General features: G+C 34.7%; 1 long non-coding RNA gene across 1 annotated transcript in view; it reads right to left on the bottom strand.

The window, feature by feature from the left end:
- Positions 1 to 25,795, bottom strand: part of LOC143233945 (uncharacterized) — a 68,069-nt gene extending 42,274 nt beyond the window's left edge. The window contains exon 1 of the long non-coding RNA XR_013018440.1: positions 25,716 to 25,795. This is a non-coding gene — a long non-coding RNA (uncharacterized LOC143233945). The remainder of the gene's footprint in view (positions 1 to 25,715) is intronic.
- Between the last annotated feature and the right edge of the window lie 1,481 nt (positions 25,796 to 27,276).

The raw sequence follows: 27,276 nt of genomic DNA, 5'->3' as shown, positions 1-27,276 counted from the left end.
AACTATTATCAAGATATTTTGCCTCCATCTCTTTGTGGACAAAGCCCTCTATATAGTATTTAATTCATAATTCATATTCACTTATTTTTGTTTGTAATCGGATGATTATTTTAGTTCAGTTAAGATTAATATGTTATAAAGCCAAAGGTAATTGATATAAGAATTAATGCAAACGTGATAATAACTTTAATATGATTTTTTCTGTAATTCAGTACAAAGCTTATATAATGGGATAACTATAAAAGGTATTGAACCAGGAATTTCAGTGTCATAAGTCCTCAAGCTTACCGCTGAATCTCCGGGAGAAGGAATATTTACTTATCCAATTTTTAGGATTGTTGCTAAGCAACACAATGAGCTATCTGGGCCCAGCATGGACAGATGAGTTAAGGTGTTCGACTCGTAATCTGAGGGTCGCGGAGTCGAATCCTCATCGCATCAAACATGCTCGTCCTTTCAGCCGTGGAGGCGTTATAATGTAACGGCCAATCCCACTATTCTTTGGTAAAAGAGTAGCACAAGAGTTGGCGGTGGATAGTAATGATTAGTTGCCTTTCCTCCAGTTTTACACTGTTTAATTAGGGACGGTTAGCGCAGATTGTCCTCGTGTAGCTTTGAGCGAAGTTGCGAAACAACAACAACAAATGAACTATATGTCTGCACCCACCACCAGTATCGCAACTCACGTTTCAACGGCCAATCCCACTATTCTTTGGTAAAAGAGTAGCACAAGAGTTGGCGGTGGATAGTAATGATTAGTTGCCTTTCCTCCAGTTTTACACTGTTTAATTAGGGACGGTTAGCGCAGATTGTCCTCGTGTAGCTTTGAGCGAAGTTGCGAAACAACAACAACAAATGAACTATATGTCTGCACCCACCACCAGTATCGCAACTCACGTTTCAACGTTATAAGTCGTCGAGACTTACTGTTCTATTGGAGAGCAAATGACCTACATGTGTGTCGGCGGAGTCTTTTGTGAAAAATATATTGACGAAACAAAAGATATTAGAGATTCATGATGACAAGAAACCCACTTGAAGTAAAAATGTGTTCTCCAGACGGCTGGTATGGATATTAAAACTTTAATTAAAATAAAGCACAGAACAACGTTTTGACCTTCTTAGTTCATCTTCAGGTCAACATAGATTGTAAATTGGGTTGCTTAGCAGTAATGAGGGCTTGTAACGATAAAAATGGATTTAAATATCCGAGGTTGTCCTGGTGGACAGAATACAAATAGTTCATGTGCTTAAGAATAAACATTTCTTGAATCACAGCTGGTAACTTGACAAAAATATAAATTTTAATTTATCTCTAATATATAGGACATTTGGTGTTAAAAATGCTTTATACTTACAATTCATTGTGAAAATTTACTGTTGACAAAAAATAATGACGTAATTTAACCAGTTTAAATATTTGAAAAGTTATCTTATTTTTATTAAGTCAATATTTGTATAAAAGTAAATATAAAATCAGTGTTGTTAGGTCGTAAACTAACCTTGTTGTTTAGGGACTTGAATGTTTGTTGTCCCGCAAGTCGTGAGAATAAAAATTTGGACAGATGATAATAAATAATAAACTCTTTTAGTTTATTTTGTGTGACGTTTCGAGCAGACGTCAGGTATAAATACTGCGTTAGAATGAAATTAGGCTTATGTTAAGTTGGGTACTGCTAATTGTGAAGTTTTGTTTTTATGTTTAAGTTAGTTCTATAATAGCAGTGTAAATAACTGTTTATTCTCAGTAATTTGAGAATAAACGATCCCTAACTCGAGGAAAGCAGGTCAAACGTCTCTACTGTCCAACGTTATCGATTATATACGTGACCAGTAATATATCTTAGTGTTAATACCAATACCAGCCGTCCTGAGGTGAATTTTTAAATCAAATGGGTTTCTCGCCATCACAAGTGACCGATAACACTGGGGAACACTTTTTCAGTAACTTTGAGTTTCATTGGATATTTTAACTGATTCTGAAGGAGTTTTAGGCGCTGATTTCAAATCTGAAATTAGTTTTTTTCTACAAGCTCTAGTTTGTATGCAATTTGAGGTTAATGAAATTGTACAAATGTGAACTTGCGTAAACCATGTATAAGCATTTTCACGTCCATATATATAGATAGCTTCTAATATTTTGATCATTCTTCTTTTGTTTCAGATCAAACATGGCTTCCAAAAATAGATATCATTGCAGAAACAAGGCTGATGCCTTCTGCTACATATGTGGATGCTACACACTCAATCGTCAGAGACGTAACATATCCTCGTTCGTCAAGCGTGCCTACAAGGCATATTTTGAAGTTCATCTTGGTGATCAAGACAAGCAATGGGCTCCTCATGTTGTGTGCCACAATTGTGAGGAAATGCTTGGAGACTGGACCAAAGGAAAACGCAATGGTCTGCCTTTTGGTGTTCCAATGATTTGGCGCGAACCCACCAACCATGTAACTGACTGTTATTTCTGCATGGTAAACATAACGGGTGTTGGGAAGAAAAACCGACATAAGATTACGTATCCGAACATTCCCTCAGCTATTCGGCCTGCTATTCCTATAATTTCCTATAATAACAAAAAATTAAAAAATAAATAAAAATGTCAAATTGCATAAAATCTGTAGCTTGCAGACAAAAACCGACTTCAGATTTGAAATCAACACACTCAAATTGACTATAGAAAGGTCTTTTTTTAAATGCAACAAAATGAGTGTTCCCCAGTGTTATAGTTTTAAAATAAAATACACTAAACTAATAACACCGCTTACAAAACAATCACAAGTAAAAGTAAGTCGAGTAAGCAGATAAAAAACTGGAATTACAAAGAAAACAATAACTAACTAACTAACTAATCATGAACTTACATAACTTCCCTCTAGGGGTCGGTTATTCCAGGTAGTATGTAATATTTACAGACAATAGACATATTTTAAAAATACTCGCATCTCAAAACACAGCGACACCTTCTCTACAAATTTAGGCAAATGTATCTTAAGAGAACAGTTAAAATGGATCTTTTCAGAGCAAGTTTTCCTTTTAAAAAAGAAGAAATAAACAGCTTAAATAAACGTAATCAAAACTCATGAAAATCCTTAAATAAATAGACAATAATTACCAAGAAATTTGTTCTATAGCCAAGAAATATTTAAGTAATACTTTTACTTTTAGACGTAAGTGTATATTAATTTATTTCTAGCTTTAAAATAATGAACGAACGAAACATTAATCTCACCAGCATACCATTTCTTTATTTTTAATTGTTAAGGCACATTTGAAGTATTATGTTCAGTTTCGGACTCCTTAACTTGCGAAAGACATTGAATTGTTGGAAAGGGTTCAGAGGAGGGTTACCAAGTTGGTATCTGGGATGAAGGGGTTGCTATAAAGGAGAGATTAAGATCCTTAAAATTGTCTTCTTTTCAGTTACAAGGGATCTGATTGAAGTGTTTAAGATTGTAAAGGGAATTGATAAGTTGATGCATCAACATTTTTATATTTAACAGCAAGAATTATACAACTAGGGGACACAAATATAGATTTAGATAAGATGAAGCCATCTTCAGCTGAGAAAATTTTATTTTTCAAATAGGATGGTTGGCCTATGGATTGAGTTGTTTTCGAATGTTGTGGAAGCAGTAAATTGGAGTGAGCTTGAAAACGTCTTGATAAATATATAAACAATAAGGGCTAGCTTTAATTATTTTAATAGTTTCAGTTTGGCTAAGAGGATGAAACAGCCAAGATGGACCAACAGCTCCCTTGGTGTTTCTAAGCGTTATGTTATGTTAACTTAAGGCCCGGCATGGCCAAGTGCGTTAAGGTGTACGACTCGTAATTTGAGGGTTGTGGGTTTGAATCCCCGTCGTACCAAGCTGTAGGGCATTATAACGTGACGGCTAATCCCACTATTCGTTGGTAAAAGAGTAGCCCAAGAGTTGGCGGTGGGTGGTGATGACTAGCTGCCTTTCCTCTAGTCTCACACTGCTAAATTAGGGACGGCTAGTACAGGTAGCCCTCGAGTAGCTTTTCGCGAAATTCAAAACAAATATATTAATATGTTCCTCTTCTGTCTTCTTTGAAATTCTTGTCTAAAATATTGAAATGTCGAAATATTGCCTCGCCGCTATTAACAATCCACTTATATAAGGTTGTAGCTTTCCATTTTGCACAATGTTCATATGGATACACAGGGTAAATACACGTTACCGGGTCATTGATACTCACCCTCTTACATGCTGGACACCCAAAGTTCTCCAGATTAGGAGACGTTACTCCTATTACTGCAGTGGGTAATTTATTTATTTCTAAACCTTTCGTGTACACCTTGTCATGAGTTTGACATACGTCCATACATGTAGCTAAGAGATGAGGAAAATCGTGTTAGCCTTCCTTCCGGGATTGGTACACCAATCTACATGTCTTTGATCTTCTTAACTTAATAGTTCCTTTGGGATTGGAGCTTTATAATAATAGTTATCAGTCCAACTAATGGAACAGTCCAGAATAGTTAATTCCTTAAGGAAATACTTATTTTCCACTAGAATTCTTCTACCTCTATAAAGCAGTCTTGATTTGTTTTGTCCTGTAAACAGAACACTTCGTTAGGTATAAGTAACTTTACTGTCTTCTCCTGTAAACAGGACACTTGGTAAGGTGTAAGTAACTTTACTGTCTTGTCTTGTAAACATAAATCTTGGTTAGATGCAAGTAATTTTACTGTTTTGTCCTGTAAACAGAACAGGTGGTTAGGTGTAAGTAATCTTACTGTCTTGTTCTGTAAACATAACATTTCGTTCGGTATAAGTAACTTTACTGCCTTATCGTGTAAACAGGACACTTGGTTAAGTATAAATAACTTTATTGTCTCCTCCTCTAAACAGAACACTTGGTTAGGTGTAAGTAACTTTACTGTCTTCTCTTATAAACATTAATCTTGGATAGGTGCAAGTAATTTACTCTCTTATCCTGTAAACATAATACTTGCTTAGGTGTAAGTAACTTTACTTACTTGTCCTGAACATAACACTTGGTTAGAATAAGTACCTTTACTGTCTTGTTCTGTAAACATAACATTGGTTAGACATAAGTACCTTTACTGTCTTGTCCTGTAAACATAAAACTTTGTGATTTTATTTGCTTGTTTCTCCCTACGTTCAACAGCTTTGGTTAAATGCTCATTAGCTAATTCAAATATTACCAACATATGCTGTAATAGTTCAGTTTTGTCATCATAATCTAGTACATGATTAAATCTTTTCGAAGTAAATATTTCTTGCATGGGCAACATTTCATCTACTATGTTAAAGAAAGAATGGTCAGTCCCGAGTAGATTCATTGTTGGCACTTCAACAAACTAATAGTAGCAAAGAAACTTGTTCTTTCCAAGTTTTCTCATCTTTCTCACAATACTGAGAAACTATATTTCGCAAGGTTCTATTAAATGTTTCTACTGATTCATTCCGGATGGATGAAAAGCAGTTGTTTCAATTTTGTTAATACCTAACAACTGACAAATGTCTTTTATTAACTTAGAAACGAAGTCACTACCTCTGTTTGCTAGTAAGTACTGTGGTACACCGGGTCTAGCTAATATGTTACTTACAAATGCTTTAGCTATCGTTTCTGCTTTTTGATCAGGCAAGGATATAGCTTCTGGAAATCTAGTCAAGTAGTCTGCGACTACTAACACATATTTGTTTTCTGTGTATGAAGTAGGTAATGAACCTAAAATATCCATGGCTACTAATTGGAATGGTGTGCTTAAATTTAGCATTCGTTATGAGGGAGCATTTTGAAAACATGGACTTGTCTTTCGCTTTTGACATTCCATGCGTAAATCACAATAGTCTTGGATGTCCTTCCGCATATTTATCAAAACAAACTTCTATTTATTCTGTTATATGTTTTGCGAAAGCTAAATGTACTGCAAACGGTATAGTATGATATGTTTTTATAACCTTCGTCTTTAGTCTACGTGATACAACTATTTGTAATGATCAATAATTATCAGTTTTTTTTACATAAGATATAACACATACTCTGTATCTTCTCCCTGTAATACTTTATTTTGTAAGTTGTTCATTAACTCATCTTTCTTTTGTTTACTAATTACATTATCTAAATCCCAAATTACTGTTAATTTGTCTTCATTTTCTGGTTTAACTTCTCTTGTTTAATAAACTGTTTTTCTTGGGTTTCTTCGTTTTCAGTGCTTCCTATTTTAATTCTGCATAGAGCTTCTATATTAGAATGTTTTCTGGCTGTTTTATGTATTACTTTAAAGTCCTAGTCTTGGAGTAATGCTGACCACCTGGCCAACCAAGAGGAGGAGTCTTTTAACGTCATTAACCATCTTAATGGTGCATGATCTGTAAAGATAGTAAATTTTCCACCATACAGATAAGAGTGAAAGGTTCTAATTCCATGCACTACAGCTAAACATTTTTATTCTGTCACTGAATTATTTACTTCGGCTTTTCCTAACTGTTTACTCTGATACGCTATAGGATGTTCCTTTCCATTTTCGTCTAACTGTGATAATACTGCACCTATAGCACAGCCTGAAACATCTGTGCTTGGGATAAATAATCCTAAGAGCTTATTAATAGTCAGGCGTTTGACTATTAGCTTTACCCAGAGGAAAGGTATCATTTGTCTTAGCTTTCAGACATATGTTTGGAGGTTCAAGTCTTTCAAAACTTAAGATTTCTGTGTCTATGCGTATCATACTCGAGGTAAGAGATATTTCAGTGTCATAAGCTCTTGAGAAGTCTTGTTCTGTAATACCATTTGTATCCAGATCTATTTGCTTACAGATGTAAAACGAGTGTTGTAACTCTGAATCTCCTATTCTTAATTGAACACTATATTTCCCTGGCGTTTTAACAAGATGTCCTGTTACAGAAGTCAAATTACTTTGGAAACTTTCTTCCAAGCATTATTCAATAATGCGAGATTTTTGTGTTCAAACTGTGCATTTAACAAAGAAGATCAAGCACCTGTGTCAGCAAATAACCAACATGTTATACCTTTTATTTCTACCACAACTACTGATGACATTTCGTTAACATTATAGACACTGAATTGCTTATTCCATACTGCCAGAACTACTTCCGTTTTAGCTCTGCAGTCCCGGCAGATCACGTTTTTTTGTTCTTATTGCCAAAATATTATCCCTTTTGGGGAATGTTTCTTCAAAATTCCCAGCCTTTGGGGCTTTTCTGTATTCAACCTGCTTAGGACATTTACAGTTTTGATCTATGTGGCCTTTAATACAACAACTAAAACAAGCTACAGGCTCTTTTCTTCATCTGGCTTTGCAAAGTAAATTTTTGCTATGTGGCCAACTTTTCCACATTTAAAACATTGTAAGCCCTCATACTTATTTTGTGTGTTTTGCCAGATTGCTTTGTCCTTTTTCTCCTTATTTACTATTCTTATTACAGACTGGTGGTACCTGTAGGACTGTTGTTCTCTTATCTCCTTCCTAGTCGCTACTTCAATCAGATCAAACAATGTGGCTTGAGGGATATTAGTCTCGGTACTATTACTGCGAGCTCTATCACTGATCAAACTTCGCTCATACTCGGACTTTAGCATATTCTGAATCATCATCTCATCTGGATGTTGATAAGCTCTGGTTAGTCTATTACCTAACACTTGTAGCTTATGTCCAAACACTCAAACAGATCCACTTTTTTGCTGGTTCATATTTCTTAATCGTGACATTATTGTATTGGGTATTACTCGTTTACCATATTCCTCTGTTAACCTACGTGTTAAAAACTGGAAATCTACAGTTTCTCACATGTCATAACCTCTAATGAACTGTTTTACTTTTCCTGCAGTTCTTAGTCTTAAAATATCTGATTTCTAAATGTCAGTCCGCCTCGATATTCTAGTGGCTTCATTTAATGCATCTATAAAACTCTCGACATTTTCATCAAGCTTGCCTTGAAACAATGGTTTTGACACATTAAGTGTGAACTGCTTCAGGGACGTAGTTGAGTGGGTGAATCTGCTGCAACTTTGGTGGTATTCTCAGTCACTTACTGAATCTTATTCCCCACTTACACTACTTATAGTACCTTAACCTAACTTATTAACTTCAAATTCTTTTTTTTGTTTTAACCAACCTGCCGTTAGTTTAAGTCAAAAATTCTACCGACTGTGCCAGTCATGTAACGTGGTCGTCGACTGACTTACAAGCAGACCAAGTGGATTCGCTGGTGTAGCCGTTGGAGTTGAACCAATACAACCTGCTGTTGCATGAAATATTTATTTGAAGTGAGGATGTAGTGGGCGAATGGAGCACACAAAACTGACTCGAGGGTTTATAGTTAAAACAAAGTGAAGAGACTTGAGACTAGAACTTCCAACAACACCTTTATTTAAGCCTTCAAACCCTTAATATTTACACACACATATATATGCAGTTTATCTTTATTCACGTTTATCATAGGCAATCAATTTAACTCTATTAACAAGATGGCTGATATTTAAGTATTAAAAATACTTGCAAAGTGCGCGTCAAATGGCCTGGTTTCTACTAATAGCAAGAGACATCTTCTGTACTTGTTCCTCGATTCCTTCTTGATTTCTCTCCTTTCTACTTCTTCTGATGAAAATGAGATGCAAGCCTTATAGATGATGATTTTAATCATGTCGGGTTGCTTGCTAGATTCTGAATATTCTGGTGTTTTTTCTAGGATCTTTTATACTAGCTGAGGGGAAACCGTCGGCCTATTCTTAGTACCATTGTGTCAGCTGACTTCCTGTTTGTGATTTCTTAAGCACATTTTGTAGTAATAACTTACACTAACGTGTCGTCAAACATTCAGTGTTCCTCCTTGTTTATGAACTCCAAAACGCCTGAGCTCTATTGGTTAACCAACCACCATAGTCTATAGTGTCACGTCGTCCCCCTATCCAAGGTTCTTCTTGGTTTCAACGTCCAAGTTTACTTAACCCTTTTTAACCTCGATAGCGTCAGTTCACTTGAACTCTAAAATACAACGGACAGTTTTTCATTTTTAGTTTATAGCTTGAATAACCCCTTTTAACCTTGATAGTGTCTATCTGTTCCAATTTAAACAAATAACAGATGTTTTTCAGCGGCTTTTTCTGAATCTCTGTGGTCCTTAATAGTGTCAGGTCTTCCAAAACTAACTGTAAATTAATCACACAGCAAAAAGTTTATTGGTGCATCTCCCTAAGCCATCGTTATTATATAAACATCATTGCTTTGAACGTGCCTTCCTATACTTTACCAGTTTCTGTTTATTATTACAAACACCCACACGAGGCATCCAATATCTAGCGATGCTCAGAAGAGAAAAATGTTGTTAGATACAAATAAAAACCAAGGACAACTTAAGTCAGGATTGTAGAATCGACGAAATAGTTAGACTGTCTGTAATATATGATAATTGTGACATACTAATGAGCTTAAAGACATTTTAAGTTTGTTGTTGTGGCTGTTGTTTAAAATGTTTAGTGCATACTAAAGAGATTTACATATTTTGATAAAAGTTGGGAAGAACGACCTTTACACTCCAGTTAAATATAAAATAAAATAATTTTTATTTAAACCAACATTTCACTTTTGCAGCTTCTTCAGGATTAATATATATGGGCAAAACGTTGGTTTAAATAAAATATATTATTTTATATTTATTTGGAAAGTAAAGATCGTTTTTCCTCAACTTTTATCGAAAGGTGTTTCAATAATTTGATTTATTTCCAAAAACCCAGGTCTTTCAATCATTTCTTTCCAATAATCTATTTCAGTTTAATATTAAAGATTATTGTCAGAACAGAAAGCTGAGACCTAAAAAAACAGGAGGTTCCTGAATATAATGATATTGGTGAGTTGAATCTTGGACAACATAAGGTCCTTGAATATCGGGTTATTGGCGAGTTGAGCCTTTGACAACAGAAGGTTCTTGAATCTCGGGTTATATTGGTGATTTGAGCCTTGAATAACAACATGGTCTCGAATTTCATGTTATTGGTAAGTTGGTTCCTGAACAACAAGAGGAGGTTCCGGAATCTGAAGTTATTGGTGAGTCGAACCTTGAAAAACAGGAGGTTCTCGAATATGAGGTTATATGAGCCTTAGGTAGCGAAAGAGATTAAAAATGTAGTGCAATCGGCTAAATATGATGTCTTTTGATAAATATAGTTAATAAAGTCTCGACCATTCAGACTCAAAACGGTATTTGATAACAAAGTACAGCTTAATGCACCACTCTTACAACACAGAGCGCCTAACGATCACGTAAAAGAGTGTTCAGGTGACTTGAAAACAAATTCATATTAGTTGCTCTATTTCCCTCATTTCAATTCAATCTAAAAATAAAATACTAAACTACCTCATGAACTTCAATTTCACTTCACTACAACGTTTAAACCATCTCAGAGAACTCCAGTTTTACTTCACTACAACATCTAAACTACCTCAAAGAACTTCGGTTTCACTTCGCTATAACATCTAAATCACCTCAAAGAATTTATGTTTCACACTAAATGAACTTCTCTCTGGAACAAAAGCTCACTTCACATGCAGAGAACACATGCAACTAAGAAATGAAGTAAGTGTTTACTCACGTTTTGAACTTTAGTGTTAAACACTTTGTTAAAGTATGTGTTTATTTACATTTTAACACTTAAAGTGCAACACTTTGTTCAGGCAAACCGAACACCTGTAGTATTTTTTGAAATAGTCAATTTCTCTTTAAAGTACCACATAGGCTGGTTAGGTTTGCGTTGAATTTTACAAAAAGCAACAGGAGAGCTAACTGTGATAGACAAGAGAGAAGAGATATAGTCATATCTACCCATCGCCAAATCGTCGACAACCTTTTCACCAATGAAAAGTAGGATTTACTTTCACATTGCAACGACTGTATGGCTGAAAGGACGAGCATGTTTGGTGGGACGGGATTCTAGCCCGTGTCCTCAAGACGCCCTAAACACCAGACCATCAAATAGGCAAATATATGAAAACAGCATATTTAACTAAGAAATAAGGGTATTCTTTAGATTATAAGTTGACTTTAGAAAATTCACTTTCTTTGTCCAATTGATAGTGTCATCTCATGACATTTGTTCTTTCACAGCATTGTTCAGTTGCATTTTAATCGCCATTAGCCCAGAAAACAAATGACGTCACCAACACTTCCTCTCAGTATTGCAACCATTACAACATAAACACTAAATAACAAACATTTGAAAAAAATCTCAATATCACCAAAGCATAAAGAAATCACATGATATCACAAACAGCGCTGTGTATAAACGTCAACAGTTGCAGAAATTCAAAATAAAACCAGCAAACTTCAGTATATCATATCATTATCGTACTAAGGAAACAAACTGAAGAGAAATGAAACCTTAAAGTTTCCGTAAGTAGCCTCTGATGGAAACCAGGGAGCGAGATAACTAAGGGCGTGACCTTATGTCGCTATTTTTAGGTCGACTGAGAAAGACAGCTTAGCTTGTCAATTAAATGTTTTTATCTCCTTGTAATGAAAACAGTAAATTTTTCCACCAACATAAAAGAGGAACAAATAACTTGCTTGAGGTCTGATTCAAAATAAAAACTACGAAAAATCTCATTTTCTAAGTAAAGTAGAAGAAAAGATACACAATGTTCTTATACTACATTCATATCAGTTCAAACTGTAAAGATATACAATGTTCTTATAGTACATTCATATCAGTTGAAGACTATCAAGATATAAAATGTTCGTATCCTACATTTAAATTAGTTGAAGACTGTGAAAATACACAATGCCCTTATGCTTCATTTATATCAGTTCAAGACAATCAAAATATACAATGTTCTTACACTACATTTATATTAGTTCAAGAACCATCAAGATATAGAGTGTTCTTATCCCACATTTATATAAGATACACAATAATTTTACACTACATTTATATCAGTTCATAACGATCAAGATATCCAATGTTTTTATAATACACTTACATGAGTTCAAAACTGTCAAGATATAAAATGCTCTTATACTACATTTATATCAGTTCAAAACGGTGAAGTTATACAATGTTCTCATTACTCATTTATATCAGTTCAAGACAATCAACATATACTGTGTTCTTTTACCTCTATTATATCAGTACAAAATATATACAGCAAAACCACAGCCAAGGAAACGGGCTTGTGTCACAAGTCTATATTGTCAAGATATACAATGTACTGATATTTCATTTATATCAGTTCAAGTCTATGAAGATATACAATGTTCTCACACTACATGTACATCAGATCAAGATTCTGAAGTTATACAATGTTCTTAAACTACATTTCTTTGAGTTTGAGATTGCCAAGATATACAATGTTCTTATATAACATTAATATCAGATCAAGACTATCAAGATAACAAATGTTATTATCCTTTATTTATATCATTTAAAGACTGTGAAAATACACAATGTTTTTATATTACCTTCATATCAGTTCAAGACTGTCAAAATGTATAATGCTCTTACACAACATTTATATCAGTTCATGACGGTGAAGCTATGCAATGTTCTTATACTACCTTTATATCAGTTCAAGACTACCATGGAATACAATGTTCTTATACTACATTTATATTAGTTCAAGAACCATCAAGATATAGAGTGTTCTTATCCCACATTTATATAAGATACACAATAATTTTACACTACATTTATATCAGTTCATAACGATCAAGATATCCAATGTTTTTATAATACACTTACATGAGTTCAAAACTGTCAAGATATAAAATGCTCTTATACTACATTTATATCAGTTCAAAACGGTGAAGTTATACAATGTTCTCATTACTCATTTATATCAGTTCAAGACAATCAACATATACTGTGTTCTTTTACCTCTATTATATCAGTACAAAATATATACAGCAAAACCACAGCCAAGGAAACGGGCTTGTGTCACAAGTCTATATTGTCAAGATATACAATGTACTGATATTTCATTTATATCAGTTCAAGTCTATGAAGATATACAATGTTCTCACACTACATGTACATCAGATCAAGATTCTGAAGTTATACAATGTTCTTAAACTACATTTCTTTGAGTTTGAGATTGCCAAGATATACAATGTTCTTATATAACATTAATATCAGATCAAGACTATCAAGATAACAAATGTTATTATCCTTTATTTATATCATTTAAAGACTGTGAAAATACACAATGTTTTTATATTACCTTCATATCAGTTCAAGACTGTCAAAATGTATAATGCTCTTACACAACATTTATATCAGTTCATGACGGTGAAGCTATGCAATGTTCTTATACTACCTTTATATCAGTTCAAGACTACCATGGAATACAATGTTCTTATACTACATTTATATCAGATACATGATGTTCCTATACTACATTTATATCAGTGCAAGACTATGATGATATACAATGTTTTTTTTACAGTTATATCAGTTCAAGACTGTGAGCATGTACAATGTTCTTATACTTCATTTATATCACTTCAAAATTGTCAAGATACACAATGTTCTTTTTCTACATTTATATCAGTTCAAGACGATCAAAATATACAATGTTCTCATACTACATTTATATTAGTTGAAGATGATCAAGATATACAATGTTCTTACACTACATTCATATTAGTTCAAGACTCTGAAGGTATAAAATGTTCTTATTCTACATTTATATCAGTTCAAAACTGCCAAGACATTTAGTGTACTTATACTACATTTATATCAGTTCAATCGTAATATTCGTACTATTAATAATTTGACAACCAGATACAATATCCCCCTAATTAGAGAAAGATCCCATGTCTCCAAATGTACAACATCTGAAAAATTCTGTACATAACAAGTCAAAAGATGGCAGAAGCATATCTGTCACTTAGTGGATCATTTTTATAAAAATCCTGAACTGAACCAATAAATATTAAATCTTTTAAATTTGTTAGAGTCTAAAGCTCGTATATAATTTACATTTAGTTTTTAATGTAGCACATAAAATCAGTTAATAAGCTATCGATATTTTGTTATTAATTGAAAGCGATTATAATGCATTTTATTTCTGTTAATTCATTTTGTCATCAATATTATAAATATTCTTTGATACATTGCTTAGGGAGATTATTATGATGAAACTTTGTGGATTGGACGGCAACTTGTGTCTTCACAACAGGTAGTTGCCGTTCATTTTACAAAGTTTTTTCATTATAAATATTGTTTGATTAAATCACAGAGCCATTCAATAGGCTATCTTTATTGTACTCATCGCGAATATTGAAACCAACTTTTCAACATTATAATTTCTGACTTAGTGATGAGCCATTGGAGAGCGAATTTATGAATATCCAATAAAGATAAAACAATTGAAATATTTTGTATTCATCTGCAAATAGACAGCAAGTTCATCATCATAGCTTGCTGTAATTGTACGTTTGTCATCGATATGAAAGACGTTTTATTTTGAACATATGTAAGGCAATTAGTTCTGTTAAAGCTAATTACAACTTGTTATACATGTTCTCACTCTACTCTAGTTATATAACTGGCTCATAAGAGCATAAAACGAAGTACTGAATTGAATTTTAAATCTGAGTAACATTTTATGCGGACCCTGTATGGTTGAGGTATATTAGAGGTTCATTTTGTTAATTTTTTAGGAAAGTCATGGAGTCAGTATTTCCTACCGTTATAACAGTTTTATGTGACTCTTGGGTGTATCTTTTGTTTATTACATGACCACAGCTTAAGATGTGAAGCTTGCTCAATGACATCATGTATCGGGTTCTGGACCTTTTGATTGGTAACTTAACACGCAAAATCTACTAGACCACTTCCTTTCCTGTGAAGAGAGAAGATCATCATTGCTGATTTGCTGGGACCTTGTGAAGTGGAGCAGCCTTGTGCGGCAGGATTTGACCTGTTAGAGGATAAGTCAGTCGTGGCTGCATTGATTGAGTATGTAAGAAACTATCTGGCTGCTCACTACAATGAAGCCCATCAAGTGTGTCGACAAGTTAGAAATTATGTGGAGAAGTCCAAACTGTAACTTACAACATTTGTTTGATGTGACGCAAAGTTGCCTTTAAGTTTAGGTTTAAGAAGTTTGGAAATTATTTAAAAAACCAAAAAAATGATGATAAATATGGTAAAATTTTTGTATAATTGGGTTATAATTTGATAAAATAAAAGTGAATAAATAAATTTTAAATTGTTTAGATAGGCAGATAGTCCGGTATGTTTGTTTTCATTTGGACTATGGTTACACCATGTTCTATTGGTGTATTCTATAAAATTCAGTACTTTATCTGGGGTTTATAAGTGACCTTTTTTTAAACAAATTATGTAAAACATTTGTATTTTTTTAGTTTAAGAAATATTTAAAACAATAACACAGTAAAACTTCTACCAGGTATAAAGTGTTAGATTGTTACCTTATATAGCCCATATTAATACCTTTCAACTTTGCAGTGTTTAGCAAAAGTTTGCTGTAATTTACCAGAATGCTCATGCGTGGAAGTACAATTGATAAATCACTAACTAGAAAAGTGAATGTGCAACCTCCGTGTTCTTTTTTTTCCTTTATTTTCTTTCTTTTACGCACATAGTTTAGACGTGATCTCTGTATATTAATGTTCAAACTTTTGTGTCAGAAGTAAAAATTGGAGTAAGGATATTTGCTGGAAATCGGTCTTTCATTCAACGCTGTCAATAATCAAACAACCGTTTGAACGAGAACTGGCTGCATAAATGTTCTTACCTTGAAAAACAACTTAAAAAACATCAGTACTTGTGGCGTAAAACTTTTTGGTCCTGCGCTGATTTTAAGTAAGGAAGGTTTAAAGTATTTTAACCGTAAACATAGAATGTAGACAGGACTGCTTACGAGGCATTGTGTTCGATACCAGACTTCCTTACGTCGATTGAATTTTAATTTATAGCCATTCAAGTTAATAATCCTAACTCCTCTGAACATAATTTGTCAACGACGTAAATAAAATTGATAAACATTGTAACTTACTTAGCTTATGCCATAACAGTCGTTATTTATTAAATATTGTGGTATAAAAACCGCCTCGATTACAATCATATTATTAGTGATAACAAGAAAACCCACTTGTAGAGTAATATATATGTAAAAACGGTTGATTTGGGTTGAGAACTTTTTTTATGTAAAGGAGCGAACAACGTTTCGACCTACTTCGGTCATCGTTAGGTTCACAAATTAATAAATATAATGAAACATATAAACACGCCCTCTACTTTCCTATACTCTGTTACACAACCCCCTTCAAACATGTGGTCAATTATCGGTGAGTTATCTTTTCTTTCGTTGGTAAAAGAGTAGCCCAGTGGTTGGTGGTGATGACTAACAAACATAGAGAAAGATAGTGACCGAAACGTTCTTAAAAGTATAAATCTAGCAATATAAATAAAATATACAAGTTTTATATGGCTTCAGCAAACAATTCACGTTTATGTCGATATTAAAATTATCTCATCATATGTTTACAAGTTGTGTTTGTTTTTGAATTTTCTGCAAAGCTACACGAGGGCTATCTGCGCTAACCGTTTCTAATTTCACAGTGTAAAACTGGAGGGAAGGCAACTAATCATCATCACCCACCGCCAACTCTTGGGATACTCTATTACCAATACATAGTGGTATTGACAGTTACATTATAACGCCCCCACGGCTGAAAGGGCAAGCATGTTTGGTGTGACGGGATTTTGAATCTGCGACTCTTGGATTACGAGTCGAGTGCCTTAACCACCTGGCCACGCCGGGTCTACAAGTTCTAAAACAATAGCATAAATATTATGAACGTGCGCAAAACTAATAGTTTAAAACTGTAATGCAATTTTACAATAAACCCTTCAAAGTTATCGTTAAAATGTTGGTGAAAGTAAATTGTGATATAGAGAAATCTTTTCAACTAGTTTACGAAGTCTGCTACTATATACTAAAAGTATTAAATAATTTTAAACAGTGACCAAAGTTGGCTAGACATTTGTCGTTGAGATTCGCGCAAGCCAACGGATACGGGAACGCTAAGATCCATGGTTCCATTCCCCACGGTGGACACAGCAGATAACCCAATTTGTCTTTACTATAAAACATACAAACAACAACAAAAAACTTCACTCCCAACTAACCAGTCTACATCTCTTCTCCTCTCCACTTTAGGAATTCTGGTGTCTGCACTGTTCTTGCCGATAATAACATTGTTTGGAACAAAATTTTAATCATGGACACCTTCTGAAATAGTAACAGACGTGAATTTCTCGGATGTTGGCACAATGCGTAAAACGACAGATATCTAATGAATAGTAATACAGTTGGACAGTCTTCTGTAAGAAATACAAATCTAATTTATTTTCCTAAAATACTTTTACCCCTAGTGGCACAGTGGTATGTTTGAAGAATTACAATTTACAATGCTGGAAACCAGCTTTCGATACCCTTGGTAGGCAGAACACAAATAGCGTTTTGTGTAACTTTGAACTTAACTTCAAACAACCCTCTTCCCCCCCACCAAAAAAAAACAACGTACAAAAACACTAAAATATTCTCAACGTGTCCCTTGTTGGCATATATTTCTGAAAGTGATCAGTATTCGTTGAAACGTCGGGATGTAATTATATTTGACAATTTGTTTAATATTTTGTTTAAGCACAAAGCTGAACAATGGGCTATTTACGTGATGCTCACTGCAAAGATCAAACCTCTAAATTTATCTTACCACTAAACCATCGGTTGCAAGCTTCAATGGGAACTTTGTCTAAATTGAGTTTAACAGTCATTAACAGCCAAAGTTTCCACATTTTGTTTGTTTGTTTTTGAATTTCGCGCAAAGCTAGCCGTCCCTAATTCAGCAGTGTAAGACTAGAGAGAAGGCAGTTAGTCATCACCACCCACCACCAACTCTTGGGCTACTCCTTTACTAACGTATAGTGAGATTGACTGTGACACTATAACGTCCCCACGGCTGCAGGGGCGAGTATGTTTGGGGTGACGGGGGTTCGAGTTAACCACCTGGCCATGTTGGACTTGTTGTAAAGGTCACAAAATTAGTGTGATGGTCTCTGTCAGCGTGTAATCAAAGTGGTTTAATTTGGCTTTAGAGTAAATACATTTGTTCAAGTTACAACTTACATAGTGATGCGACAAACCAACCATGAAGACCAAGGATCTTTCTGAACAAGTCCGGAATGAAGTGGCAGAGAAGTGCAGAACAAGAGGATGTTACAAGCAAATTTAAAAGTTCCTGATTATTACTTTGAGTACAGTGAAGTCCATCATTAAGAAGTTGAATGTTCTTCATACCACCCATTCACCACACAGATTAGGTCATCTTCCAAACTAAACAGCCATACATTAATGAAACTGGTTAGGGATGTCATTGTGAAGCCAACAGTGATTTTGAAATGCTTGCAAAGTTCCATGTCTGAGATTAGAGTCAATGTTCTTACATCGACAACATATCGATACCTACACAAAGTTGGCCAGTATGGGTGAGTGACAAGAAAAAAGCCATCACTGAAAAATAATCGTCTTGATACTCGTATGGAGTTTGTGACAAAGCATGTAAGTCATGTTTTAGACATGAGGCAAAAGGTCATGTGGTTAGGCATAGAAAATATTGTGTTTTTTTGTGTAAATTCAAAATGTTATGTCTGGGGCAAACGTAACATTGGACATCATCCAGGCAACACCATTCCACCTGTCAAACATGGTGGTGACATCGTGTTATGGGGATACTTTTCATCATCAGAGCCTGGAAGCTTGTCAGGACTGAGAGTAAGATTCATGGTACAAAGTACAGATGAATCTTAGAAGAAAACCTGTGTGAGTCAACCCTTACTGTTGCTGTAACTTCTTCACCATCTTAATCAACTTTGGTTAAATACCAGAAATGATGGGAATAGAAAATGAATGGCTACTTTCCTCAAACATCATTTGGAGGGGTGCTTTGTAAATACTACCGAGACTTTTTGAAAACTGATTTAGATGTTGGTGGTGTTTTCACAATAACTCCGTTTATTAACTTTCAAAAAGCATTTAAAAACTCGACAAACGTTCTAAATCCTAGAAACATGAAGTTGTACATGAAGTTCGTGAGGGTGGATCTTAAAAGACTGGATAAAGCTTTACTTATTCAATAGTCGACTCTGAAAATGGCCAAGTGGTTAGGGTGCACACCTAGCAATTTGACAGTCGCAGGTTCGATTCCCTGTCATACCAAACATGCTCGCCATTTCAATCGTGAAGCGTTATAATGTGTCGGTTAATCCCACTATTCGTTGGTAAAAGAGTAGCGTAAGAGTTGGCAGATGTTGGTGATGACTAGCTGCATTCTCTCTAGCTTTACATTGCTAAATTAGAGACGGCTAGCCCTTGTGTAGCTTTGCGCGAAATTCAAAACAAACAAACAATAAATACACATTACGCCTGGGTACAAAATGTCTACTTCTTAGCAAAAAAAAAAATCCCACGAAGTACGAACTTTTTGTGTCTCATCTTCTTATGCTACAAGACGACTCTGAAACAATTGGAGGAAAATCAGAGTGATCGGTTGATAAATGTAAGCAAAGCCACAGTTTGCACACTGTTGACCAGTATTTCCGAAGTTCTAGATCATTTTGATGAAATTTAATAACAAATGTGACTCTGTAATGGATGTCAAATCGTCAAATACCAACAATATACGCCAGTTGTGAAATCGTACTGGCAACATGACTGACTGGTGAAGTAAAATAAACATTACTGGCTTCATGACTGACTGTGGTGAAGTAAAATAAACATTACTCGCCACATGACTGACTGCGGTGAAGTAAAATAAACATTCTTGAAGATTACCGATATAGTAACTGCAGATTATGTAACCATTATGAGTTTACTTGATAAAGGCTGATGAAAAGAAACCTGGGTTACAAGAAATTAACTTCCTGTGCTTGTTACTGCTCAACTATGATGTTCTGTGAGCACCTAAATAAAGATGGTATAGACATAGTATCATTAGCAGGAGATATATTGATGTAAGTGGAAAATCCTCCGTTGGTACAGCGGTAAGTATACGGATTTACAATGCTAAAATCATGAGTTCGATTTCCCTCGGTGGATTCATCATATAGCCCAATGTGGCTTTGCTATAAGAAAAACACACACACAAACACGCAAATGGAGAAATTTAGTGTTATTGTTACCCTAACAGTTTTAATTAAGGCATTATTTACAGTATCTAATGTCAGCAATGTTTAGCAAAAAGAAAACATTAACCTCTAGTTCGTTCCTAAACTTGTGGCACCGATCGTAGCACGTTTTGAGAGATATATAGACTCAGTGTGTACATTTAAGTTAAACAAACTCTACTGATATTTTTGCAAAATGATTAAAACCCTATAATTCGAGCGTTTTCGAAACGTAGACATTTTGTCTTTCAGTATAATCTCAGTTTATCCCTGAAGAAGAAACATTCATCTCTCGAAAGCGCTCAAGTTATAGGGTTTTTATCATTTTGCATCAAGACTTGGTGTTTTATGACATCATGACACTATTCCTGCAGCTGTAGAAGATCTTGAAACGAAATCTTGAAAACGAACCTGAAAGTCAAACATTCAGAAACGTTAACAACTTGTTGACGTTATGACTTTTTGAAAATTGAGTACCGATTCATTTATTTCCCTTACAAACGCTCGTGATACCTTTCAGTTAATGTGCAGTTTGACATATAATGATGTGAAGATAGGATGTAGCTTCTTTGATGGAGAGGATGCTGATGTTGTGTTGGCTGTCTTGAAGTTGTACATTGCAAGGAAACAATGAGATGAATATAAAAACAAACATCGGTTTGTTAACAATCAACTGAACACCTGGTGGTTTGCACCAATTTCGGCTATTGGAGTTGAGTGTTCTTTCAGCGGCATGGATTGTATTCTGAATAAACTAAGAAGCCGGATAGAACAAGACATTTCGAAGCTGCATGAATATTAGCATAAACAGGCTTAATTTAACGTTGTTGTTAAGGCTTATCGAGTTATGACTACGAGTTATTTTAGTTTCGCTTTCCCACTGGTTAAGTTATAAAATCATCAGTGCGGCAGGGGTCAAAATATTTCATTATAATGGGTAATACATTTTTGCTTGTTGAAACAGTTGGAGTAAAGAACTTGTAAAAAAGAAAAGAAAAAATAAAGGCTAAATCAGTATTTGTCTCTGTAAAACATCAGTAGTAATTGGAAGGAACAACTGCGATATTAATATTTTGTGTGCACAGCCAGCACCAGTGGACTCAGCAGATAGCCTGATGTGGCTAAAAAAACACACACAGAAAGTACTGCACCCTCTCTGGACCGGCACAACCAGGTGGTTAAGGTACTGGATTCGTAATCCGAGGATCGCGGGCAAACATGCTCGTCCTTTCAGCCGTGAGGGCGTTATAATCTGACGGTCAATCCCATTATTTGTTGGTATAAGAGTAGCCCATGAGTTAGCGGTGGGTGGTGATGACTAGCTGCTTTCCCGCTGGTCTTACACTATTAAATTAGGGACGGTTAGCGCAGATAGCCCTTGTGTAGCTTTGCGCGAAATTTGAAACAAACCAAAACTTCCCTCCCCTTTTTAAAACCAAAGTTACGTCTCAACCCATGCTACTGGTATGGGTTACCTACATTAAACAAGGTGCATAAATTGTTTAGAAAAATATGTTTAAAAATATAGTTTGTTATCGGTCGATACGATAATTTTTTGGGGAGTACATTAAGTATTTGTAAAACGTATGGTAAAATACTAATAACTCTTACAATAAAATAAGTAATAACAATTTATAACTACATAAGGAAAATGGAATCGTTCTTTCTTGCCAAACTGTTCTCTATTTACAATTTTTTTTAGTTAACTCATTAAACAAAATAGTTTGATAAAAAAAACAAGGACTCGAGTTTGCATCTTAAAATGGAACCTCTTTGAATTACAGTTGAATATTTGGTCAGTAATTAATCGTTTATTAATAACTAGTAATATTTATTCAAACTCGGAGTTCACAGCATACACATTTTAATTTGTATAATAGTTTAGATTGACATGTCTGTTTATATCTCTGTTCTTTGTAGTGCGTCTCACTCGGGAGTTTAAATTATCTAGTTTATTTGAGAATTGAATCTATTGGCTCTAGTCTAGACATAAAACATCTGTAATATTTGATTACTTCTATCTCTCTTCTGATGGGATGTTATGTAAACAAGTTAAAAAAAGTGTGAAAAGAAATAACAGCATTTGGTAAATGATAAATAATTACACCACAGAAAAGTGGCGCAGATAGCTTAATTGCTTTGTGCCATAAAGCGCCAAACCTACACACCCACCAAAAGAAAAAGTTTTGTCATAAATAAATAAAACCAAAATCGCAGTAGGTAAAAAAAAGAAGATATATCCTCATTTATCAGCCACATTTTGGTAAAAGGGAGATATCTTGTGTTCAGTAAGTTTCGGTGACACTTATTTTTCTATAAGTTCAGAACTTTATCACAATATGTGTAGAACCATGCAACTGTAGAGCTTCTATCAAATACCCCGCACTCAGTTAGGCGGTTCATTGAAGTGTCGGACTTATAGGAAGTGGAGCCTTTGCAAATGGAGAATGGTTTCGAATTCCACAAGAAGGGGGTTCCAATATTGCCGTACTGCATGGAAGTTCTACATGGGTCTATATATTGTCCTGACTCAGCAGCAAGTCTGAAGGCTTGTAACAATAAGACAATTGATTTCGATATCAGAGTGGGCAAACCACCTCTAATCCGTGGTGTACTTTTGTTTCACTCGGAATCTCTCTGAGAAACTCCAAACAACTTTGCGAATGTTTTTCATTTATCTTCAAAAAGAAATGGCCAGTTAGATTTTTTAAAAAAATATTCTGTGAATTTATATCCAGCCTTTGATTACAATATGTAGCACTTTGTTGGTATGTACTCACTATTCATTATAACTGGTGTACTACGTTCCAGAAGAAACGACAAACCAAGGCTGTTAAAGGCCCGGCATGGCCAGGTGGGTTAAGGCTGCGACTCGTAATCTGAGGGTCACGGGTTCGGATTCTCGTCGCACCAAACATGCTCGCCCTTTCAGCCGTGGGGGTGTTATAATGTGACGGTCAATCCCACTATTCGTTGGTAAAAGAGTAGCCCAAGAGTTGGCGGTAGGTGGTGATGACTAGCTGCCTTCCCTCTAATCTTACACTGCTAAATTAGGGACAGTTAGCGCAGATAGCCCTCAAGTAGCTTTGCGCGAAATTGAAAAAAACAAAGTTGTGAGTAAACGAAGCAGTGACAAAATATTCAATCCTTTTACTTTTTCACATTTCTCATGAATAATATAATTGCAGCTTATCTTGTGACGAATAAAACTAGTCAGTATGTAAAGTAAAATCAGGTAAGTGGCTATTACCTTTAAATTTATTTGACTTTGATTAAGGAATGAAAACTAGCATTTTATACCGGGGACTAAAGCTTCCCTGGACTGTGTAGTCGATGGTTCATGGTTCTCCTCTATTTACCGCAAAAATAAACACAAAAGGAATGAACACCGCACTTTGATATTACGAATAAAAAAACATGACTATTTAGAAATACTCTTCTAACCCAGGGCATTAAAGATGCATCACAAGAATCAGATCCTACTACTAGGCGGCATCGCCAGGTGGTTAAGGTACTCGACTCATAATCTGAGAGTCGCGGGTTCGAATCCCAGTAATACCAAACATGCTCGCTTCTTCAGTCGTGGAGGCGTTATAATGTATGGTCAATCCCATTATTCCTTGGTAAAAGAGTAGCCCAACAGTTGGCGCTGGGTTGTGATGACTAGCTGCCTTTTCTCTATTCTTACACTGCTAAATTAGGGATGCCTACCGCAGATAGCAGTCGTGTAGCTTTGCGCGAAATTTAGAACAAACCAAACAATTTATAATCGCGGCCTGGAAAGTACCACACTCTTTGAGCTTGTAACATCAGCGTTGAAGGAGAAAAGACCTAATTTATCACCGTTATGTGAATTTGAACCCTATATTATTTTCACCAGATAACTGAAAAAATCCATCAATGTTGGAACACCTTTACAACACCTTAATATGAAGTTGCATCTTCCGATATTTGTAATTATTTACAGAAATACAACTCAAACTGTTGCACGAGCCCTAAAAACAATATACTGTAGTTGTGAAAAGGCAGGGAACAAAGATTGTTAGTCACAGACACGCATAGATACGTATTTGATTTTAGTGTGAATCAGTTTAGTGAAATATTTAATGGAACGTATTCTGATGATCGTAGAAAGACTGAGCATATTGAAAAGTAATATTAAACAAAGTGTGTATTCCAATATTACATGGTTAATTAGCTGTTGTAAGATTACTTACTGTTTTAGTCTCTTGGTTAATTAGCTGTTGTAAGGTTACTTGTTGTTTTAGTATCTTGGTTAATTATATCGTGTAAGGTTACTTGTTCATTTAGTCTCTTGGTTAATTAGCTGTTGTAAGATTACTTGTTGTTTTAGTCTTTTGGTTAATTATATGTTGTAAGGTGACTTGTTGTTTTAGTCTTTTGGTTAATTATACGTTGTAAGGTTACTTGTTAGACTGATTTTTCAACTTCCTATTTAGGAAATTATTTCTTTCATTGACCAAATATCACCATTTAGATGATCGTCAGTGGTAAGATAATTAAAAAGTCACTAAAACTTGGCCTGAAAACAATAACGTGGAAGCATTAAAAAGTTACAGTCAATCCCACTTTTCGTTGGTAAAAGAGTAGCAAAGAGTTAGCGGTGGGTGGTGATGACTAGCTGCCTTCCCTTTAATCTCACTCTGCTAAATTTGGGACGGCTAGCACAAATAGCCCTCGAGTAGCTTTGCGCGAAATTCAAAAACAAACAAATGCATATACACATAATGGTGTTAACTGATTCTAGAAGAGAGTTCGCTGTAGTCTCCTTTACCTGTGGCCATGTGACTTGAAATTAAGACAACTTCTATTATTTAATGAGAAATACGAATAATCCTTGCCTCTTATGTATTTATTGTTAAAGACGTGATTACTGTCTCATCGATTTATAATTTTTAATAAAAAAGTTTGGTGTTATATCTTAATACAAATAATGCAAAGTAGTTAAATTATTTAAAGTTGATCAATGGAAACAACAGTTTCCTTTTACATGACACCACTCCATGTATATCAAAGATATGAGCAAATACAAAACTTATGATCAATAGAAGTGAAGAGAAAATAGCATCGTTATCACACACAAATCGCGTGGTAGCGACGTACACAATTAACCAAAGCAATCATTTGATTTGCCATGAAATTAGTGTATAACAAAGTTTTAATACATCGTACTAGACGAAACGTCGCGATTATATTTAACTACTAACCAGAGGTACGTGGTTATACAAATAATTAAGGTCGAAATACAAGTGCATACATGTACTAATTTTTTTTCTTTTTTAGTACCCGCTGTCTTAGTTTCTACTTTCGTCAGAAGTAATATATTGTTTAATAGCTGGTAATAATGATTACATAAATTTGGTAAAATAGAAGTTCTTGTTTCTTGTAATTAAATAGTAGTTTATAGTGGGAAGGAAGTGGGGTCACATAAGGTCACATAAGTTTGCCTTCTCTAACAATATAATTTGATAAAAGTAGAAGTTACTTACGGAATTTCATTTCTTCCTTGCGGAGAGAAAGGCATTTGCTATAACGTTAGGGCAGACTTGTTACTCACGTTAGATCTTAACAAAATACTTGTTCTGTCTCTATGGGAACCGTTTGCGTTTATAATTTAATGCACAGAAGAATGCGAGTGGCACCTGTTGCCACAGAGACAAGTTATTTGTTAATATGACGGAGCTTTGCATATGTCTAAATGTCTGAAACATAGTTAATGTGTATAATAATTATCATTTTATTCAACACATTTAAGGGAACTATGGACATGGAATCCCGTCATCGAACATGCTCTCCCTTTCAGCCTTGAGGATGTTATATAGTCATGGTTGATTCCACTTTTCGTTGGTAAAAGAGTAGCCCAAGAGATATTAGTCGTGATGTTGTCTAGCTTCCATCCCTTCACAGGGTGTAAAAGGAACTTCACCAAAACAGATATGGAAGTTCATTAGGTCCATGGAGAAATACTCATGAATTTTATTTTTTTGGATTTTGCGTGTTTTTACCAGTTCTTTGTCCTCTATTGATGGATCTCACCAAATTTAGCATGAGGTTTGGCTAGGTACGTGCAAATTTGCGGTTTTACATTTTGTGGTTTGCTGTATTTATGAGCGTTTTGGTCTGTTTTTGTTTTTTTTTTAATATATATATGTAAAGGAAACAACTTTTCATGTCCGAAGATAATTTTTCATTAATCTTGAATTTACATAACTTCCATCCAGGGTACTGGTACCTCAAGTAGTCTAGCGAAAGAATATTATATTTTCTTCTTCTTTTTTTCTTTTTAAATAAACACCATAAAGTCGTGACGACAAGTCTACAAGAAAAAAATAGGTCTAAAGTTAGGCCTATTTTCAAAAACTCTTTGACGTGTGGGAAGTATAAATTTTTCAATACTTTGGTACTTTTCAGCTTTAAAAAAAATCATTCGAATCTTCCATGTGTTTTTGTACAGTTTTCTACACTGGATGAAATATTATTGTAAAGTTTAAAGCTGCAAATATGTCTCAAGCAAGGATGGAGTTCTAGCGGGAATATGATTGGTGTGTTTATTATTGTTGGAGACATTGTTACTGTTGTTGTATCACCTTTTCGCTCTCTCGGGATTTGGGTGACCTTATGTATCCTGGAGGTTCAGGTATACCTTGACCACTTCCTTCTTCCTTTGCTTACATGAATATGTAGTGGTGGTTGGTGTGGCTACTGCATTATGCTCAGAATAGACTGAGTTTACTCCGACCCTTTTCAGGGCAATGTCCATGTACTAGTTTCGTACATTTATCGATATTATTTGCTCTATCAGTAGGAAGTCAAGTTTGATGGTGGCCTTTTTTTTCCTTCCGTATATATAAAAATATTTATTATTATTATTTATTTTAATTTATTTTTGAGTTTAAAATATGTGTTGTTCAAGGAGAAATGTTTAGGACTATCTTCATAATATGTGAGGTACCTGTCTAGTTCGCATAATAATTCTTTTTCATCTAATGTTTATCAAATTAAGTTATTGTACGATGTAGAAGCTTATCTGCTATAGTTGGTATGTTTGAA

This window comes from Tachypleus tridentatus, chromosome 12, assembly GCF_004210375.1.
Source record: "Tachypleus tridentatus isolate NWPU-2018 chromosome 12, ASM421037v1, whole genome shotgun sequence".
Classification (NCBI taxonomy): domain Eukaryota; kingdom Metazoa; phylum Arthropoda; class Merostomata; order Xiphosura; family Limulidae; genus Tachypleus; species Tachypleus tridentatus.
Note: the sequence above shows the minus strand (reverse complement) of the source record. Positions and strands in the feature narration are given on the sequence as shown.